Source organism: Epinephelus moara, chromosome 19 (genome assembly GCF_006386435.1).
Source record: "Epinephelus moara isolate mb chromosome 19, YSFRI_EMoa_1.0, whole genome shotgun sequence".
NCBI lineage: Eukaryota > Metazoa > Chordata > Actinopteri > Perciformes > Serranidae > Epinephelus > Epinephelus moara.
In genome coordinates this window covers 12,801,976-12,818,527 of record NC_065524.1, presented here as the reverse complement: position 1 = coordinate 12,818,527, position 16,552 = coordinate 12,801,976, and the positions used below count along the sequence as shown (strand labels likewise).

Below are 16,552 nucleotides of genomic sequence, written 5' to 3'. Positions count from 1 at the left end.
TAGCTGTCTTACTGATACTGCTGCTGCTGCTCTCCGTCAGGACTGAGCACTGGGTAGCCCTCAGGCTGGTTGTCAACTGGGCACAACTAGACACAGTACCACAGTATCTTAAAGACCTAGGCTGCCGATAGATCGTTATTTCTCTCACTGTTACCAAATCTCATGAAAAGACCAAAAGCAGCTGCAAACTGATCCTACTAACAAGCAAGTATGAATTAATTCAAATCCTAATTTAGCTTATTCCTCCATATAACCATGGATATATAAAGAGAATTAAACACAGTGTTGAAAGCGAGGACCTGTTCATTCCTATGAAAGTTTCTCAGTAGCACGTGAAGCCAAAAATGTTCAACTACTGCATATAAAATTACCCAGATAATCAGCACTGTGTACACACTGTGTGGCCTATTGAGCAGGCGCTCTGGAGACCTCCACCCACCAAGCCGGCTGCTTCCAGTTTGCAAATTTGCAAATTCTACAACAGTGAAGGAATGATCCAGCTTACTCTCCCTATGACTGACTTGTGCTCATTGCCTTTGTTGGTTGGATTGGTGAGGTTTAGGCAAAAAGAGTGGGATTGGTTAGGGTTAGGATTACAAAGTCAGGGTGAGCCAATTAAAGGCAGAGCAAGGCAGAGTAAAGCAGGTCATTCCTTCACTATCCTACCTATCCTATCCTATCCTATCCTATCCTATCCTATCCTATCCTATCCTATCTTCTCGCAAATTCGCTTCAAGTTCAGTGTTCTGCTAACTTGAAGAGGGATAAAAATGATTCAATCATGCAGCTCTTCTAGATTTTCTAGTGTTATTGGACTGAATGGATCAAATCCAGGTAGTGAAAGAGTCATTTCACGGGGCTTAGATGCTCAAAAAAATGTATCCACTGATTTACAGACATCTCTTTCACCATGTAAATCAATGGAAATAGTCTATATGGGCCACAGGGCATCATGTGACGGATGTAATTACACTATTTGGTCACTATGAAAATTGGCTTTAAAGGAGGCCTGATTATGACCCATGTTTACATTTACTGTAAGGCGACAACCTCTAGCGGCCGTAGCAATTAGTAGCAAGGAAGAAGTAAGGTGACGGGGTGGGTGGATGGGTCAAACAAATCCAGGACTCTGACCCAGGACACTGCTGGTCATGTCCCCTGTGAAACCAAAAATGTTGATTTATTTAAATGTACACAGTAGTTGACTGAAATCACATTCTGAGCAGAATTAACTTTAAGTAAATTATGGACTTTATTTAAGTCATGTAACAAACACACTTAATTTAACTCAAACCATGATCCTTTTTATTATTATTATTATTATCATTATTATTATTATTATCCTTTTGCCAAACCTAACCAAGTAGTTTTGGTTACTGTGACCATTTCACAACGCAGTGCACCTATCACCGGTCATATATATATATTCTGTATGAGGATGTACTGGTTAATCCACTTGAGTTTGGTCTCACTCTCAAGTCACTGAAATCCAGCACTTGGGCAGTGACTTGCGGCGTCAGAAACCAACAAAAAAGGGCACCTTTAACGTCAGCATGATACACGGCCATGCCGTTATAGTGGCATCGGAGGAAACGTGGCGGGACAAGGATGAAAGTTAAGGTGGCAAAAGTCCGACTGGGGCAGGCGGGAGGGGTGGTGGATGTTCTTCCTTCCTAAACCTAACCACATGCTTTTGTTGTCTAAACCTAACTATGAGTGTTTGTTGTTGAAGGGAAAAAAAACTTGCTAACAACATGAAATAGGCCAATTACTTTAGCATTAAATGTGTATTAAAGAGACAGTTCTGAATATCTGAAGTGGAGCTGTATGAGCTACTTATAGTGTATTACAAACAGTAGACAGCCATCAGAATGCTCCATGTTCAGAGAAGCAGACGGAGGTCCCACCAGTGAGGCTCAGCAATGCACGCTGTGGATTGGGGTTAGCAGTTAGCACCACTTAAAAAAAAAGGCCTACGTAAAAAAATCAATATCCGTCTAAGTGAAAACTATATTGAGAATATTTTTACTTGCTGTCAGACAGCCCTTTCCTTTGGCACTACATTCTCAACTGTATAACGTTTGCATTCCTTTGTATGAGCACAACTGCACCACACAGTCTATAACGCCAGTCAGTGGTTTGGGTCAGACTGTCAGTGGTTTATAGAGGAGACAACAAATATATGTAAATTTAAAAAACAGTGATTATGACAAAATGCTGTTCACTGTGGAGACAAAATGATACCTTTCGTGATCCAGAGTACAAAGGAAGAACTTTTGCATAGGGAGACTGATTAGCCGAAAAAGAGATGGGAAACTTCTGTGGAAGTGGAGGCCCAGACAGAACAGAAGCTTACTGTGAACTGTAAATGCATGCTGACAGACCCAGAGAGCTACTGCTGTCTGGACTTGGTTACAACACAACTTCAGGATCTTTCTGAATCAGAGGATTCCAGAGAATCACATTTTACTGGTTGTTTGGTAAGTCATTTCATTTATTTGTAGGTCTTAGGTGTTATTTTATTTTACTCTTCAGCAAGTGTCCCTCTGGCTTATTTGGAGGTGGTTTTACATAATCCTCTTGAGAGAAATGTTCACTGCAAACGCAGCATTGTCTCAGTCTTGCAGGTGGAGTGTTGATGTCTATATTCAGTGTAACTAGTTACAGCTGTTTTCATTTCTGTGTTCGAACAGCCTGGAAAAACACAAATATGTACCATCGTAAATCTATAGAAAATTTAATTTTTGTTTCAGTTGGATCAGGCAACAGCACTTTCTGACCCAAACACCTGACCTTACATGGCACCGTTGTACTTAGGCATAGGAATATGGAAGTTATACGGTTGAGAAAAGGTAGCGCCAAAGGAAAGGGCTGTCTGAAGGCAAGGTAAAGTGGTAAACATATTCTCAATATGGCATCCACTTAACTGAAATACATTTTTTTAGGTAGGTTGTTTTTTTAACCTGTTCCAATCCCCTGTCCATTCCAATGCCCAAAGCTCTTCTAGGATCTCTAGATATATAATTACTGTCATCTCGTTTCACTGAATTGCACTGGCTTGTTTGATGGGATGTCTGTAAACCAATCATAGTGTTACACATCATCTAAACTGGACTGCAGTAGTCTCTTTTTAAACAAGCATGGCCGACAGTGAGGCAAGGAGGAAGTACAAGGCACATTTAAGTCTATTAATCATATTATTAAAGAACATAATTTAAACTGTTTATAAAGTAAACATGAGATGTTATATTACTTATACATGTCAAAAAAATCATATGAAAGATTTATAGCTTTTACCCAGGATTTTTTTCAAAAACATTCATCCATTAGAATGGACAAGGGATCAGAGTTTCATCATAGTATGAACAGGAAAGTACTGTTCTAATTTAATTTTCTAATGATGCAATCAGCTTATAAAGCATTATATCGATTACGTACACAAGGGGTGTCAAGCTCATTTTAGTAAGCGAACAACGTACAGCCCAATTTGATTTCTGGGCCGGACTGTAAAACCATTGCAGAATAACCTATAAATAACAACAGCTCCTGGAGTTTCCCTTTCTTTTAGTGTAAAGAAGCACATTCTGAAAACATTCAAGCTTTTACAGAGCAGATGACGAACAGCATGAGATCTCTTCAGAAAAATAAGTGCAATTTCATCAATATGTCTGTTTTTCCACATTCAGTGAATCTACTACTCACATGTGCAAATATTTCCACTCCTGTGTAGTAATACTGGCTGCTACTGAGGAAGCAGGTTAAGTTATCCCCTGCCTTACAAATCATTTACAAATCAAAGGTTTTGCCAGTGCCTTAGCAATAGGGTTCCATCGATACTGTTTTGAGATAGAAGTCTGATACAGATTGTTTTATACTAAAGCTGCTGATTCACAATATTTTGCACTCTATTCCATATCTTTAAACATGACCATAATAAATATTGATTGTTTTTTCAGAGAACTGTATTCTGGTCAGGGAGGAAAAGCCCCTGAAGAAGCATTTCACATGAAGTATAATGCACACTGTTTAACTTGCTCCTGAAACCTGGCACCTTAGCCTACACAAGTTTATCAATAGTAGGTGTGTAAAGTCATCTGGTGGGCTGGATTGGACCCTCTGAAGGGCTGGTTCTGGCCCGCTGGTCACATGTTTGATGCCTCTGATGTACACAAAATATTAATCTCAGGAGGTTTTCAGCATACTGTTAGAGAGATGTCTAGAGATATATTTATGAAAAAGATGATATTTTGAATGATGATGACAAATCCAATACAAATTATACATGCATTGTGCTTTAAAGCATCACTTTGCTTATTGATTGATGAAAAATAAATAATTTCATGTTTTTTTATGAAAAAAGGTTTGTTAAGTTTGTTATTTTTACTATTGCGTGGTTTCGGCATTCAGATAATCCATTGAAATGGGCAGAAAAAAATTATATGTAACAAAGTATCCTAATAAAAAAAGGAAATTTGCTTATGATACATGAGTGCATTTAGTGTAGAAATCCAGTACTATTACTTTTTGTGTGTTTTGAACATAACTGGGCTCTTAATGGGTGGCTAAAATCCATTTGCCGCAAACCCCCATCCTCAGCAGTGCATGTCTGAGCTTCAGTGGTGCAAATTTGTCTGCTTCTCCAAACTGGCAACGTGCTAGCACCCATCTACTGTATGTAACACACTTGCCTCTGACTTAGTACTTCATATAGCCACACTTCAAAAAATCCAAACTATCCCTTTAATCTGTGGCTGAGAAAAGTCCCCAACAAATGCATTACTTCGATTTGAGTAATGTTTGCTTAAAACTAGCCCACTGTGCCTGCTCTTAAGAGAAAATACAGACACGTCTTGAAAATAGAAACTATTATATTTGTGACTGTATTCAAAGATTCACTTCTTCAGCAGGAATTAATGGGATCTGGGCTGAGTGCCACACACAGTGTAGAGAAACCGAAAGTACTGAGAGGCAGTTAGTTTGGGTCTTGGGCATTTGTTGACAGTAAGACAAATAACGGCAGCCATATCTTTTAATATTTCTCCTTTTTTTTTACCCCATAAAAACAAAATCTTTACAACCCTATGTAAATTCTCTGGATCTGCTAATTAAATTATGAGCTACATTCATTATATCCTAAAGCCATCTTTAATACAGATCTAATCTTTTCCAAATGTCTAATTAATTCTCAGCCACACAGCATAATGTCTGTCATATTTTCAGATTGAAGCACATATATACCCTTTTTTTTCTATAGCACCTATGTTTTGCGCCTTTGTGGATATTTTTTCTCAGCATTCGTCAGGTTCAAGTGATCGCTAAGTTTCTTACATTCATAGTGTTGCATATAAGCCATTTGGTGAAAGGTCATGGATTTATCTTTGCCCTGCAGCCCTGCAGAGAATTTACTTTTTTTTTTGCTTCACTGCTCTATCTTGAATACTTGCAAAACCATTTTGGCTGGAAAGAAAAAAATACTATGAATTGACATAAAGATATAATACAGTCTACACATCTCTGCAGCACAGGTTAGAAGCTTGTGCAATGGACTATTACACAGACATATCACGAGTATTAATTTGAGTGTAATGAGCACAAAATATGTGATAAACTGCAACTGTTGCTCTGTAAAGTCTCTTTTAAGATCAGAGCCCGACACAGAAACTCTGTTTTTACCAACAGATTCAGACACTCTGCACAGGTGTGACCTGAATCAACCCATGTTCTGTAAAGCCTTATACCAACAAGCGGTAACAGCCATCAATCAGCAGCATACTGGGTTTACATAAGCCAACGTCACTGAGTTCATTCACACTTCTGACACATTTGAACACCCACTTCAGAGCAAAAAAAAAAAAAAAACAGCTCTGCAAGTGGGAAAAACAACTCTCCAATTAACACTTGTCAGCTCCAAACAATTATCTCTGGAAAACAAACACTTATTAACGCTGGAAAATTAGCTGTATATTTTTGTCTTGAAGAACAGTCACCTTTTTTAACCGCACAGAGCAGAGTGGTCATGTGGTTTAAATGTTTCCACATCTGTTCAGCAACTGTCAGGACTCTGCGGGGCTCCAGATATTGAAGTGGTCCAAACTATTATCAAGCAACATTGAGTGCTAAAATGACAAGTGAGTCCAGCAAAAAATGTTCAGTTATAAAAGGAAATATATAGTAGAACAATTCTTTTTTAAAAATCATACAAGTCCTGGTCAATTTTATGATTCAACAACATGCAGTTTGTGCTGCAATGTACAAGGTCGCACCAAAACAGTTTTGGAAACCGGGCAGGAAGCCTCCTGTGGTTTAGCATGCATTAAAATAACTCTGCTTAGCTTTGCAGTTACCTTGTAATCTAATGTTATTTCTTTAACTGATTCTAATTAATAAATAATGATGCAAAGCAGAAGCTGTGAGAAGTGATGTTGTGTATGTGGCAAACAAACTACACACCCCTGGAGTAAAATGTAGATCTTAAATATATGTATTACTGAAACATTGGTGCTCATATCATAAAAGTTTAATGAGTGGGTGGTAAAAGAGTTAATATGAACTGGGTTGCTTAACCTCCACTGAGCCGGCCAGCCATGATCAGTCAGCACTCAGACCAGAGATGTGAAAGTTGTTAGTTCGAACCTGACAAGTTGAACCGCAGGAAAACCGCTGCTGAAAACTCAGCAGCAGAGAGAGCTGCTACTGTTTCCATGAAATACAATATAACATCATTAGAACTCATTAGGGAAAGTGATCCTCCAGTGGATAATAAATAAACCAGTGTTAGTATTACAGATGTGCTCTCTACAGTGTGTAAATTATACAGTGCTTTCTGTTTGGGGTCTAACAGTCCAAAACATGCTTCAGATTGTTTTATCACTTTAATACTTGGTCACTTTTGCTAATTCTGTGAGAACAGTTTGAACCGATAATGTGTACCAGAAAATGACATGTTTTTTCTGTTTGCGGTCTCAGAGGCTGCTGCAGTAAAACACAGTTAAATACAATAGATTTTCATCTGCTCTGCTTGTGACTGGAGTTGACAGGACGTTTTATGTGGCGCTGCCTTCCCAAATCACAAATAGGGTTGTATTTCTGTTATTGGAGTTTATAAGTTTGCTCATCAGATGTCTAACTGACCCTAAACATGAGTATTGTCACTATGTAGATTAATAAACTGTTCATTGCTTTCTATGAATGATTTCTTCGACAGACAAAGGGGACTTCTATTTGTTCACGCATAGCCTATTTAACACACACAAAACATGAAATATTAAATTTTTCTGGTGTACTGCCACACATTTTCTTATGTTTTCTCTTTCAAGTTTGTGGCAAGGAGAGGAGTAACCACTTCAATGCTTTTTGATAGTGTATTTCAATTGGAAAAAAAGAATTATCAATATTATATATAGCAAGAACATAGGTTCATATTGCAATTATCACATCTTTGCCAGGCAATGTTGCCATTTCAGATACGATATAGGGCTCTATCCCTGTCTGCTACATGAGCAGTATGTTAAACCTGCAATTACTTTTAATGTTTGTGTTGTTTTTTTTTAAACTGCTGTGTAATTTTACTCTGTCTTCAAAAGCTGATACAAGCTGGCACAAAATCCAGTACCAGTGTATAAGTAGGAGTAATCACATCAGCTGTCACAGTGACCAGACCCTCATCAGAATAGGACCTGACTCTGCCAAAAATTAAAAAATGTGTTTTCCCTTTCCCTCAAATATTCCCGTTTTGGCTTCAGAAAGCTCTACAGCTGCACTTTCTACACACAGTAAACAGCAATTATCACATAACAGTAGATGTTACCTTGGAGCTGCAACTACGTGGCAGCAGAAAATTATAATTATCTGCCGTAATGGCTAATTTTACAATAATAAAGTTGCATTTATTTATTCTGCTCCCCTATTGCAGTTGCAAATTTAAATTGCTGACAGGCCCTGTGCTGTTACTTTTAAGTCCTGACTGACAATGTTTCCACTTTCAACTGACATTTAAATGTTGCAGTTGCTTCCTAAATTATAGTGGGAATGAACACAGCTTCAGTGTTTGCCAGCAGGAGTAGGTTTAGTCGTTATCGTCACTGGAGATATAAATCCCTCTGTCAAAGGCCAAAGTTCTGTTTACATCTCAGGCTATTGAACATAGCCGGTTTGACCACTGAGGTGCAGCAACAATGATTAATCAAGCAGAGACTCAACCTGGCTGTTAGTTCACGGTTCAATGATGCTCACCATCGCATTGATTCATGACTCATAAATTATTGTCGTTTTCATTACCCAGCAGAGCGGACAAGGCCCATAAGTCTTGACACAACAACCTGAGCTCCAAGTGAAATTTCAGCTCTACCTTGACTAATAAGATACTGTTATTCATATAGATTGAATTGGCAGTGCTTCAACAACACAAAGTGTGGTAGTTAAGATGTGTTAAGGCTGACCTGCCTCTCGCTTTCTTCTTTGATGTCACTCAGAAAGGTTTCTTCCAGGGAGGTTGATAGCTCTTTCACTCACACATTAATGCTATAAATAGGTCCAAATGTACCCAGGCAGCGCTCTCATCTCCAGGAATTTTCCACACACGAGCTCAGATGTTTTTGTTTATTCCTAATTACCGTTTGGTCTTAATAAATGTGAGCAGTATTTAAAAGAATATTTGCAAATGTGCAAATCTGATCCGCCTGAAAAGCATGGTGAGAGAAAACGATAACAGAGGAAGTGATACATCAGTGGTGAGGCTCACAGCATCCTCCCTGTTTCGATTTCTGTTTAAGTGTACACACTTTAAGTCTGACAATGAGCCCCCAAAACAAGCAAACATCACATCCACATTGTCTTGGAGAATAAAACTCCTGTGATGTCCCTCTGTAAAATCAAACTGGATGTCATTGAGAGGAAAACCATCTCCTCAGGGCTGGAATTAACTCAGACAGACAATATGCCCTCGCCGCTGTGTGCACTTCATTTATTGCACATTACAGATTCTCCTACTTACACTGTTCCAGCTACCCAACATGCCATCGATGGCACATGGGGAATGCAACAATTTACTTTGAGGTCTACTTCAATTTATGACAAAGCAGATCATGGGGGATGAGACGTGAAATGTTTAGACAGTGGTGGCTAGTGGGCTTGGATCTGACAGGGCTGAGAAAGGATTGAATTAATGATGCCACGTTTGAAAACTCATTTTTATACAGATAAACAGTGTGAAATGATGAAATCCAATTAGAGCAATAAGGGACGCTAAGGCAGGATCCAAGAGTATTAAGCCATCTGCCAGTGAGTAAAGATTGCTGCAGGGCTGCCTAATTGAATTTTATCCTCTGACTGTAAATCTTACGAGTGACCCAAATCAAAAGAAAGTTTGCCTAAACGTGAAAAGCAAAACCAACAGCCCTTGCAAAACTGTCATATAATCTTAAGATTATGTGCAGTGGAACAAGGTGAGAATTTGCTCATACACAGAGCCTGCCAGGAAAAGTCTGGAGCAGGAAACATATTAAAGAGATGAGTGGAAATCAGCTTGATTTTTTTTTTGTAATGCTCAGATGGAACAAGAAAAGATGATGATGTCAAGCCGTTTTGACTTCCTTCTGTGTCAGAGACGTGGTGACATTTAAATAAAACTGTGAATAAATCTCAATTCAGTGATCATAACTGCAACAACCACTGACAAACAAGCAGCTATATTCTCAGGAGAGCATATCCTATCATCATCCAACCTCCTACCTTTCTGGAAACTGAATGTATGCAATAGTGAAAACACTGTATTATGGGTTTGGGCTGTACTGTCAGAGCCTGTGTTGACTAGATGTTGCATCCTGGAGTGTGTGAGCAGCAGCGTCTTTGTGCAGCCACTGAAATCCCTCTCATGCTTCTTAGAGCAGCCTCAGTCCCATTTACATGAAAATACTAACACAGTTGACTTACACTGAAACCTATGTAGCCTCCACAGGTGCAACAGCCTTTGTCTGCAGGTTTGAACAATCTGCATCAGTTTCCCACCATCAAGCTCATCTGCATATAAAAGCTTATATGATAAATGCAATTTAATTCCCACGCAGGCATGGTGGCTTTACTGTAAGTGAGTGAAATCTTTATGAATTTCAGGAGAAGACACAGTAAAGTAAGTTGGTGTGAAACATGAGCATTCAAGCAAATTAGCCTGCACAAGATAAAAAGCCGCATCCCCCACACAGCATCAGTGATATAATTCACCTGTGATCCTCGGAGTCTGTCCGTATCCGTCAGTGCGCTGGGTTGAAACGCAGCCTTCGGACTGTTGGACAGCGGAGCCACGACAGCAACAAATGATCTGTGGTGAAGAGATGGAAACTGACGCTCGTTAAGCCAGTCAAATGCACAGTTTCCCCGGAGGATGCTCGCAGGTCATCAGCGTGTCGCGCTCAACTTTGATCGCCACAGTGAGTGAAAGCGCTCCGTCTCCGGCGATCCGCCGCTGCAAGTGCCGCGCAGCTACTGATGTCCCTGCTCTACACTGGCACTTTATTTCTCACGGTGACAAAAAATAAATAATTTAATAAATGGTGGGGGGTGGTGGGGCGCCAAGTTCAGGCGAGCGGCCGCTAGATGGGGCAGTTTAAAGTGAGTGAGGACTAACAGGCAGTCAATTAGTGAGCCGAAGAGACGTTTCACAGGTCGGTTCATGAGGTTCACACACCATTGTGATTAACGACTTTACATAATTATCTCGCATTAGGAAGTCGTTTCCATGACACATTTTGGTCACTGGGTAATTAGTTGCCGAATGAGAAAAGAATAAAGCACATTAGCCTACACAAGGAGGGAAAAAGTAAATAAAATGTAGTGTAAAATCAGTGTTGGATCATGCAGGGCCACAGCAAGGATTTTACATTCATTGAGCCAGCCCCCCATGATCCACCACTCTGATTAGTTTGAGCAAAATTATGGAATAATATCTGGATTTTTCCTATTTTATTTCTTAAGTTAACTATTCATTTATACTGTCTTTTAATTTAGGCTGCAAAAGTAGTCTTAAGCGGGCCCCAAGGGGGTACTCAGAGTTACTGCAGGGGGGCCGCCAAGTTATTTCATTTATTTTATTTTAAGGGGTTTTCTTTTAATTGAAACATGTCTGAAACACAATAACACAAACTCAACATATTATTAGCAAAGATAAATTGACTTATTCATAAAATATTTTAATGACAGGCTAACTGTTACTCATGAATCCCAGACACTCAGGAAAGCCACTCAACCTTGCTTCCAACTTTTTCCAGTGGCCACTCGCGATATTGCAGCAAAAATCCCTTGTGGCTCAAAAAGTATTTCTCCCATAGACCACCAGTGTAAAACAGACATATGTAAAACCTCTGACAGAACTGCAAACAAGGTCAGTTATGAAGGATTCTCTCTATTATGAAATTTTATCCATGGAGGTTTTTGTAAAACTTACCTTGAGCAGAGAAAAACAATTCTGTTCAAAGTCTGTGAGCTGACCTGGAACTCGTGAGAGACACTTGTGTGCATTTTCAGTGAGCAGAATATTGTTATATTATCATCATATCGTGGAAACAAACTCGGGAGCTAGAGACGTTTTTGGTGTATGCGCCATAGTAATGAGTAGGCGGCATCTGGCGTCTAGGTATCATTAAACATCTATGATGAATCCTTTTGTAGTCATGCGAGCTAGCTAACACCAAATCACTGTGCAACCACTGTCCATAACAGTAAGGTGAACTAGTTAGCTAACATTTACATACTATTGAAATATATTGGCCAATTAGCTGTATAATATTCCAAGTGGGCGGACGTCCTTTTGAGCCATGATGGATCATTTTGTAATTCTTCAAGCAAGAGACTGTGACACACCATCCACCTCAGAAACCCCTAACAAAAGTGCAAAGGGTGAGGCTAAGGCACCTAGCCATGCTATAACTGTTGCTGACTAAACAGCTACAGGAAAGTAAAACAAGAGAAGACCTGTAAATATTTAGAGAATTATCCCAAGTGCAACTCAATTTTATACAATATATGTAGTAAAGGGTTCCTGCTCTGTCTCTCTTTGAGCTTAGCGGTCCTTGGCTTGAAAAACGATGAAGACACCTGGTCTGAAGGCCCAAACACACTGAAGCATTACACTATTTTTTGCCCCGGCTTCGACTGTTTCGATTTGGAGCATTGATGAAGACCCAGCAGCCACAGCTGTGTTTTCTGCAGCCACAGTGTAAGGAGAGAGCTAAAAGGAATAAAAAGGTAAGGACAATATTTTATTAAAGAAATTAATTATTAAAGGTATACCATGCAGGAATTATGGGCTACTGCATCACCAGCAGAAGTGAAAGTGAAAGCCAATCCTAGATTCACACCACTTGGCATTTTACCTCGCTTTATTTGTGCTTTTGGCGCTGTGTCCACAACCAGGTCTCACTTTGAAGCCGTCGAAATCCAGCGCTTGTGCAGTGACTTCCGGCGTCAGATACCGGAAAAAAAAGCCATAATTTAATGTTGGCATGATATGCAGCTGGTTGCTGTTTTAGTGTAGAGGCGGCTGGTGGTGTCAAGGGGAATCGTGGCAGGAAAAGACGAAAGTTAAAGCGGAATAAAGGCTAGAGTAGGGTGGGTGGATCCAGCAAACACTTGACTTTCACCCATGAGAGCAGTGTTGGCATCCCATAAGAATATAAAGCCAAACCCTGTTCTTATTTTTCTAAACCCAACCATGTGCTTTTGTTGCCTAAACCCATTCACCACAGTTGTCAAAGGGAAAAAAGTACGTTTTGCCATGTTGTACTGACCTAGTGTGTTTATTTTGAAAAAGACTGTATGTAGATGCTGAATTTCCTGTGAGAACAAAAGTGTATTTTCAAAGAAGACAATGCATGTAACAGGCAGAACTTGACACAGCTTCCCAGAACGCCAACAATCAATGCACCTACGGTCCCTTGCACGTTGTATCTGGACATGAAAAGTCCATGACCAAACATCGATATGTGACGAGATCGCAGTGAGAATGTGTTGGTCATAATTTCCTCTTGGTTGCGAGCTGCTTGCATTTGGCACCTGGTCACCTTTTTATAAAGTCACAACCCCACCTGTGCACTGTGCCCAGGGTCACCACAAACACAACAAATTAAGAAGGATATAATAAAATACAGGCTGAGGACAGGGTCTCTGCAGGAAATACACCACCACACTCTCCTGGTGTGGCAACTTGTAGTTACGTTCGTGAGTCTGTATAATGTTTATTTTTTATTAGGAAAATCCTGCAAATAATAATATTAATAACAATAATGATGGCCCACAAAACTAAACAGTGTTCTGCTGCCAACCACCTGACAAAAACAGCAATATGCATCAAACAGTTGCCCTCCTGACTCATGTAACATTAGGCTACCTCAACAGAAATTTATAGAAAATTAACGGGGGTTATATAAAGCATATTGTTCCCGCCTACTTGCGTCCTTTTCCCAAAATACTGCTGGCTCTGTGGAGTTGGAATTTCATATAACATTATTCAAAGATTGATGGGGGTATCTGTAATACACACACAAAGATGCCTAAATAAAGATCTTTTCCTAAAATACTGCTGGTTCTGTGGTGTTGGCATTTCGAGTATGATGCTTGCAGTGTGGCAAGGTAGCATCACTTGACATATCAAATGAGACGTTTCAATTATCACTTTCAGTGTGTTTGCCCCTTTAATATTTTAAAGCCTTCTCCACACTGCCAGGAATAAATTCTCTGGCTGAGAGATGCTGCAAACTTTCATCTATTTATTATTTTGCTGGAATATGGTAATTACAGTTAAAAATGTTGAATCTAAAAATACTGCATTCCGCTTATCAAGCACTCCTGTACTAACCTATAAGCATACTTAATACAGTTGTGAGGTATTTGTACTTTACTTTATTTGAGTTTTTTCTACCTGCAGCTTCTGGTCCAAAACATTTCAGAGGGAAATACTGTACTTCTCACTTCACAAGATTCATCTGACAGCAGCTACTTTTCTGATAAAGATGAAGAGTGTACAGCCTCTAAGCTCTCTAAGCTGTACTTGTACATCACCATGCTCATAGTGACAATGTTTAGAAGGTAAAAATGTGGAAGTGGCAATGGACTTTTATTTCGACAAAACTAAAGACTTTTACACCATAAACTGATGCAGAAAAGGTACAAATTTGAATGCAGGAAACGAAACCTACGTCCTTGGCTGAGGCTGAGGTGAATGTCATGGGTTTTGCAAGTATTTAGCAAGTGGCAGCCTCCAGGGATGAAAAAATTAAGCCAACAAAGAAGTGCCAAAAACTGCAGTTCTTTGAACAGCCACTTGAGTTTGGCTCCAGAAGCGAGTTAATCCCCATAGACCCCTTATTAAAATGCCCAACTTTACAGCAGAAATAAACATGTTTACAGATCCATAACTAATTTCCGCATTCATGACAACTATATGTGGGGTGAATTTTTTTATAACTCACCCATTTACGTTTCTTTAAGCCCTAAAATTACGCATAATTAAGGGGAGGCTGCTTTGAGTGACAGGCTGTCTGCTGATAGTGTCTTCCTCCCCTCATTCCTCCACAGCACCAACCTCTTGTCCAAATTTGGTCACTTCTGGCTTCAAGATGGCAACGGACCAAATGCCGGACTCGAGGCTTTAGAATAGGAGTTCACAAACCAATGGGTGATGTCATGGTAGCTACATCCTTTTTTTTTTTTTACAGTCTACAGTATTTAGTCATGAACTAAAGTTGGTCAAATCAATATTTTGACCTGATGATAGTGCCAGAGAAAAAGTCAGATTCATTGGGATTCATCCTCTGGGGTCCATGAATGTCTGTACAAAATTTCACGGTACATTAAAAATTTAAGTTTCACGGCTATGGAAGTGAGCCTTCGAGCATACTGACGGTCGGGCAGAGTAAGAATTGAGGTTGCAGAAAGAGCAAAATATAACTTGTGCTTGTCTGCACCTTACTATGAACTGATGCCCATTTCCATCATGGACCAGCCTTCAGAAAATGAAAATTCCTATCTCCTTTTTTTTCCCCTTTCTCTCTATTGTGTGAGTAAATTGGGATTCACACAGAATTACAGCCTGGCAGGTTCTGGTCGTATGGTTTTTGATTATAACTTTTATTCTCCTCTTTTTGGAAAAAAATACAAAGAAGAAACAGTCTCAACCAAAATTATATCGACATATCATATTCCAGTTACACAGGCTTTCACAGTATAAGAATATAGAGCATTGAATATTATTTAAGATTTGACGATGAAGTCTGTGAGAACTGCTCCCAAATGTACAGCACTGTGTAATCACTCTCTTAAAGTACTTGCGGTTCCTCTATAAAATTAAATGGATGATTAATTTAAAAACAAAAAGATATTTGAGAAAATAACATAATGCAGTGTAATACAATAAACTAAACCACCCAACTGTAATAAAGTAACCATAGAGTGAGCTCCACTGTAGCCAGCTACATTATAAGTTATGCATCAGTAGGAATAATCCAACATTATGATATAAATTATAACTGATAGAAACCAGTTTACCTGCATTCCCGTAGTGTGTACTCTTACTACACTATAAGAATATTATAGGACTACAACCGATGAAAATTACATAATGTAAGGTCTCTAGATGTCTTATACTATTTGCTATGTGATGTCGCAAAAGAAACATGATACATTCCCTTGAGATGATAGTAGCAGAGTAGGAGATTTGAAAAACCATAAACCACAAGTTAACTATGACAATCACTAAAACACATTTACTGTATCTAGCACAGAAAGTACTATAATAAACTGCTTTACTGACCTATATAAAACTGTGCAAACTACTGAAGGAGTACCATAGACAAAGTAAAAAATACAATTAAGGCACTACAGGCATGCCAGTGTGTCCCTAGAGGAATATTTTTAGAGTACTGCAGTGACTTTTCATCAGGGATTGAGTGACAGCCCTGCCTACCAATTTGCCACAAACTTTCAAGTGGTTATGCACCTAAAAAAAAAAAATATATATTTATTTACTTATTTACCTCTAAATTGCTTTTTCAAAACTGCATGATGGCAGCGAGCTCCAAAAAGTGGGACCCTCGCTCCTGCCTGTGTCAGGTTGAAAAAGGAAATCATTAATATAGCATTAGAAGCTGGCTGTGAACTCATAACTGCCCTGGGCACACATCAGCATACATGCAGTACTGTTCTCTGCTGCTACACCTTCCCCGAGGTTCAAATGTCATCCTTCACTGTCATTACATTTCTGCCCCCATTAACTATTGATTATCTCCACTTCAGCATTTCGAGCCCTCCTGTGGAAATGGCCCACATGGCTCACTACCCATACTCCACGGATCGGGCGGAACAGAAGTGCCAACCGCTTGGTTTTTACAGTAAAGGCAGGGGGTACTGCTTCACAGGGGGGCAGGGGTTAAGAGGGACAGAGTGGGACACAGAGCAGCAAGGACTGCCTTCGCTGTACCCTTCCTGCCCATTAGCAGTATGCTTGAGCAGACAACTGGAGGTTAAGTTGTTCTTTTCCAGGACCCGTGAGAATTTTGCCACAACA

General features: G+C 39.5%; 1 protein-coding gene across 1 annotated transcript in view; it reads right to left on the bottom strand.

Annotated features, from left to right (window-relative positions):
• The window catches only part of vwc2 (von Willebrand factor C domain containing 2), a 31,840-nt gene extending 21,351 nt beyond the window's left edge, over window positions 1-10,489 (bottom strand). The window contains exon 1 of the mRNA XM_050071076.1: window positions 10,219-10,489. The gene's annotated coding sequence lies outside the window, so the exon portion shown is untranslated. The remainder of the gene's footprint in view (window positions 1-10,218) is intronic.
• Between the last annotated feature and the right edge of the window lie 6,063 nt (window positions 10,490-16,552).